The sequence below is a fragment of the Scomber japonicus genome, chromosome 12 (assembly GCF_027409825.1).
Source record: "Scomber japonicus isolate fScoJap1 chromosome 12, fScoJap1.pri, whole genome shotgun sequence".
In the NCBI taxonomy this organism is placed as follows: domain Eukaryota; kingdom Metazoa; phylum Chordata; class Actinopteri; order Scombriformes; family Scombridae; genus Scomber; species Scomber japonicus.
In genome coordinates, this window is record NC_070589.1 from 20682600 (window position 1) to 20688599 (window position 6000).

Consider the following 6000-nt stretch of genomic DNA (forward strand, 5'->3'; position numbering starts at 1 on the left):
GTCTTACACATCAGTTAGTGCCATGCTTTTGCCCCACAAGCAGACATGCACACAAATATAACCAACATGTGCCTGCAATACCTTCACATGCACATACTTGCTACATCAACAGTAGCTGCAAATGCAGTCTTGAGTTTTGATTACACACACGGCAAAGTGGCTGACTAACCTCAAATCTCATCATTACCAGTGCTAGAGGGGACGAGTGCAAACCCTCTGTAGTTCCACCACAGAAATACAGTGGTGACAGTTTAATGGTCTCCGAGCTCAGAGCACCACACCCTTGCCACTCTATATAAAAGACCCTACTCCCACCCTAGCACGTGACGTCAGGTGCTTGAACCTGCACTGCAAAGCTTTCTGGGATTGTTAATCTACAGGGGGGTACAATTCCCCTTTAAGTGATGACATTACTGTGCGTGACTGCAAGTGGAAATTTTGCAGCCCTCGTTCACTGTCAAGTCTCCTAATGTGAAATTTACTTGTCATTTATTTATGCTAATCAGTAACAACTGGATTTTTTCCCTTTTTTTGAACGATTAGAAATTTGATATGTCTAAATGATTAAAAGCTGGAAGGACACGTAAAATATTATCATGCTTTGGGAATTTTTTCTCTCCTGAGATGAGAAGCTCATTCCATTGCAATGAATTCTCTACGCCTGCCTCTGTCCACTATCCACTCTGAATATGCATTAATTTTCCCCTTCAACGCTTTTCCAAATAGTATGAGTTGTTTTTCCTGTGCACCCAGTGAGCCATCCATATGGAGAATTACAACCATGGACTTTCTGTCTCTCTAAGCCCCCTATTCCACAGCATGGGGACCTAGTTGAGACAACTGTTGAAAGTTTGTTGGAGCCTCAGCAGTCTCCATGGCCTGTTAGTGTTTTTTGTGAGACACTCCAGATGGGATCCCACACTTTGAGCTGTCCTAATGACCGGCAGTATCACCAGAACCATAAGTGAAAACCTCTGATGTGACAGAGAGACAAGGAACATCATTAATAAAGCTAATGATGCAGATGGGTGCTCTAATGGGTGCCTGGAGTACACACTGAAAAAGTCAGTCAGGGGTGACAGCATAGGGTGTATTTGTCGGGAGCATCTTGGATATAGAAACCGGATGCTTACTGCTGGGTTTTTTTGGCCTTGAATAACCACAATAAACACATGTCAGCCAACTTTGCCAAGGATGAGCCAACGAATATAAATTTCTTTGTCTAAATGGCCATGTAGCTGTTTTCTATCACTGATATGACACGCAATTGAAAGAAATTATGCAATTCATTTGCCATTTGTGCAAATGAGGCATTCACTCAGCTCAGGGGGGGACTCTGAAATGAGATAAGGATGGGCCCTATGAAGAGAATTCATAATTACTGAACTACCTCACTGGGCACAAGTTCATGGGCCCAAAGACAGAGCCTCTGTGTGACATGACCGTAACATTTCTTGGATTTCATCTAAACACCCTCTGAAAAACATGTCCACTCTTAAGATGTCACAACAAAGACTTTTTTTTAGGCATTTGGGCCCAGCACCAATCATCTTATAATATACTGCACAAAAAAATTAAGGGAACACCTAATCATCACAGTATAACACAAAGTCAGTTAAACTTCAGGGATATCAATCTGCCCATTTAGGAAGCACACGTGATTGTGAATCAGTTTCATCTGCTTTGGTGCAAATGAAAATGACAACAGGTGCAATGGAGAGGCGAAAGCAAGACAACTCCCAAAAAGGGAATGATTTTGTTTGTGATGGCCACAGACATTTTCTCTTTCCTTCTCCTTCCTGACTGATTTTTCTCTAGTTTTGTGTTCTGCTAGTGTCCTTGTCACTACAGGTAGCATGAGGCGGTACCTGCAGCCCAATCAGGTGGCAGAGTTAGTCCAGCTCTTCCAGGATGACACATCCATACATGCGGTCACAAGATGGTTTGCTGCATCTCCCAGCACAGTATCAGATACTAGGAGACTGGCCATTATACAAGGAGAGCTGAACAGGGCCAAAGGTGGGCATCAACCAAGCAGCAGAACCAGTATCTGATCCTTTGTGCATGGTGGAACAGGAGGAGCACTGCCAGAGCCCTACAAAATGACTTCCAGCAGGCTACTGGTGTGCATGTTTCTGACTAAACTATCAGAAACATACTCCATGAGGGAGGCATGAGTACTTGAGTCAGTTGTCCAGAACGGACAAGCCAAACACTGGGGCGAGAAAGGACCTTTTGCATTTTTTGTAAGTTTCATAGTAGCCTACATGCTTCAAAGGGGAGGATAAAGGGTGGGGTATTCAGTTGGTTGCAATCTGCTGTTTCACCACTAAAGATGCAACTAAATCTGTCATAGTGGCCCTTTAAGTTTAACTAAGGCTATTAGTAAATCTATAGTTTAACTCATTCTGTGTACTTTTGACTAGGCTAACCTCAAATTACTTGTTCTTAACAGAGGTTAATTACTTGTTGTTACCCCCAGCTGCACCAATTAGAAAAAAACAAACATTGAATATATCATGCATCAGCTGTTTCATTCATGCATTGCAATCACTGGTTCATTCACAGCTGTGTGCCTATCAGCTGAACAGTCCAATTACGTTCATTCAGGTGTACAGCATGTACATTAAAACCAGACACTTCCAACTGTTACTGCACTTATACACTCATGAGTGCGCTGTTTGCTGCTGCAGCACCCTCCACCACCCCAACCTTCCCCTTATGCAATATTTTGGTATTGTTTTTAAACTGTCCATGTATGTGTTTATTAAGGGTGAATTAATTCTCCAGTAGAATCCTCATAGCTGCCTGTATTAATTGAGAATCCTCTCAAAGGGCATGCAGAAGTTGTTTTGCCAACTTTAATTGACCAATTCCTTAATGTTAGTGTCTCAGACTTAATTTGTATTTACCTCTGATACTCCACAATATAATTATTTGACATGTTCATCCAATGTCATCATCTAATTCACCTTCATAGTATTTTTTTAAGCCACATCTATGTTTCAAGCCATGTATACAGTATGCTTTCACATTTTTAGCCTTGAGGCCAGGAGATAGAGCCCTCTGAGAAGGGAAACAGTGTGTTGATACGCCCAGGGGCAGTGGAAAAAAAGGCCTGTGTGAACTGTCAGCACAAGATAGACACAAGAGCAGCTAATCTGCTCCCAGGCCACCATTCACTACCATGTGCCACTTGCACTCTTGCTGACCGACTTCCTCCATATGCACACAGAAGGAGGTGGAGAGGGTCTGGGTGTACCCCCAGCTGGAAATCCTGAGTATAGATATACATGCATGAGGAGAAGGTTACCAAACATCAAATGCATTTGAACTCTGGGAAACACACTTCCTGGCAAGGGACCCCCATTTAGAAAACCACTTTTGAGTGAGGACTGTCTGGGTCGCCTACAAATTGAAGACACAAAATACATGTGAACACAACTGTGTTATCTCACTCTGTACACTGGGGGAGGTGTTGACACACAGCTTGTGCTTTAATTAAAAATACCATTTTCCAGACAATGGAAAATGGATCATATAATGAGCCACTCCTGGTTGAATGAGAAAAGCAAATAAAGGATTGTTTGCTCAGTGACTAAGATTTGGAGATAGATTGAAGATGGATAGCTATGAAGGAGACCAAACCCCATGATATCATATCCTTTACTGTAAATCTCTTCTATGAAACTCACTTCAGAATTCATTAGTGCTAAACAGTGCCTGTCTTGTCATTAAGACAGTTTAAATCCTTTGATCACTGTTGAGTGAATACATAATTCTTGATTTAGATGTAGAGGAAAGTTGTCATGACACTAACAACATAATATAATATGATATAATATAACGTGGCTATATGTTTTGGGATGACATGTCAATCATTTATAATTTAACAAAGGCCATAAAGTCATAAAGCTGTTATGATTTTTTTTCTGCTTTTTATCTAGACAGGTGCTGTCCAGGCATCATACAAGACCTTTTGTGGCTGACACAGTGACCTTGTGGCTTCTACTGCCCACGACGCGGTCCAGGAGCTGGTCTGCAGACAGATCAAAGTGGGAATCATGCCCCACCAACAGAGATAAATACACACTTCCTCTCTTCCCTTTCACACTGGTTTTTCCCACACTCCTCGAACCCCCATGCTGTAGCAAGGCCAGCTCAGAGGAAATGACAGACCACATCAAGAGGCTCTCTATTGCTTTGACAGGAGGGCTCGCGCCAGCCTTCAGGAGAGGGGGAGATGCTCTCACATTCATCAGGGGGTTGCAAGTAGTTTGTGTATCTTTTGCGAATGTTGGCAGTAGCAGCAGAGCACAAATAAAAATGCTTTCGCTCTCATTTTAATACATGCATGATCCATATTCACAGCAGGTGCTGCCAGTAATTCTATACTGTATACAACCATAATTTGGTCATCAATTGCTCTAATAACCATGACATTTGTGCTTATGTAGTCATTATATGGAGAATCTACAAGCTGTCAGTCAAACTAAGTAACTTTAATGGTAAAAAGAAGGTTTACTTCCTTATGTATATTACTGACCCTGCATCAGTGAATTATACAAAAAGACAGAGCATGTAATAACATGTTTTTTTAAATGTGTCCTTTTAGAAAAATGGCAGCTTATTTTTCATTTTCAAATTCTTCCCATTACGTTCTGGTTTTGGATTCAAGAATAAAAGAGATATTAGAATTCACTGAGTCAGATGTGATAGTTTTCACGAGAGGTCAACAGAAAATGAATTCCTGGATCCTTCCTTCGCTGGCTGCGTGGTTATGCTAAAAAATGTTTGATAGGTTGTCTGACCACATCAGAAAGCAAAAGTGTTTATAGCTGTTCCAAACAGCCACATTGGAAGACTGTCATATAGAGGGATGAAACAGAATCGTTTAAATATGGGAGAAAAAGTACACATTTTGAGATAGTCTCTCTTGGAAGGCATTCAAAGTGTTGTATTCAGTTATACACACAAAAGTGCTGTATACATTTGTGTAACACATGAAAAAAAGGAGTTGAGGGAGAAGTTCAAACCCTGCACACCTGGACTGTTGGTTTTGCAAAGTTACAGAAATAGCCTGACTCTGGCCCCTCTTTCTGCCAGTTTCTTTAGCTGTTCAACCATCAGACAAGCACTTCTGATTGAGTATAATGGTGCCTTCATGATGACAGGAAGACTTCAGAAATTCACTGCACCTGGCCAAGAAATAATGCAGCATATAGCTCCCTGTAAAACCACAACTTGTACTTTATTAATTCTGGTTTTTGTACAGAATAAACAAACAACATATGACGTGCTACACAAATTAGTGAGCTTCAGAGGTGGTTGCAGGTGTATTTTTGAACTGTCCACATACCCACAAGCTATTTCTCCCTGTGTTCAGCTAAGCTAGCCGGTTGCTGGTTGTTGCCTCATATTTACTGTACAGACTGGAAAGTGGTATCAAGCTTCTCATCTAACTCACAGAAAGGAAGCTATTAAACCTTTTTTCCCAAGATGTTAATCTATTCCTTTAAGCTGCAGTATCGGTTACAAGTTACATAAATGAAACCACAAACTTAACATTTTTAATTTGTGTTACCTATGAATGCCCTGATGCTTTTAAAATGATTTATTGATTTGACCCCTTCAGTAGTTGATTGATGTTCTTCTTACTGAGTGGCATATCACAGGCAAATATCTCCTCCTAATGGCTTAGTTTTACTGCCTGTTAGGCTGCTGGCTGTCCCTGGGCAATGCAGTGTAGCACACTACAGTGCATTTAAATAGCATGTAAATCAACTGATCTCATCTGAGCTTTACAGACTCGACAGGCCTTGCTGGAAAACTCAGCAAACTGGTGCCAAACAAAAACCTTTGGGAGATGAAACAGCGGATTTTCTTCTTCCAAGGTCTCCAGTCAGTTTATTATCAGTCCCATCCTTACTTTCTCAAACTGTCCATCAATAACCTTACTCCTGTAGACATGCCTCTGTCCTTGACATCAAGAAACAGTAG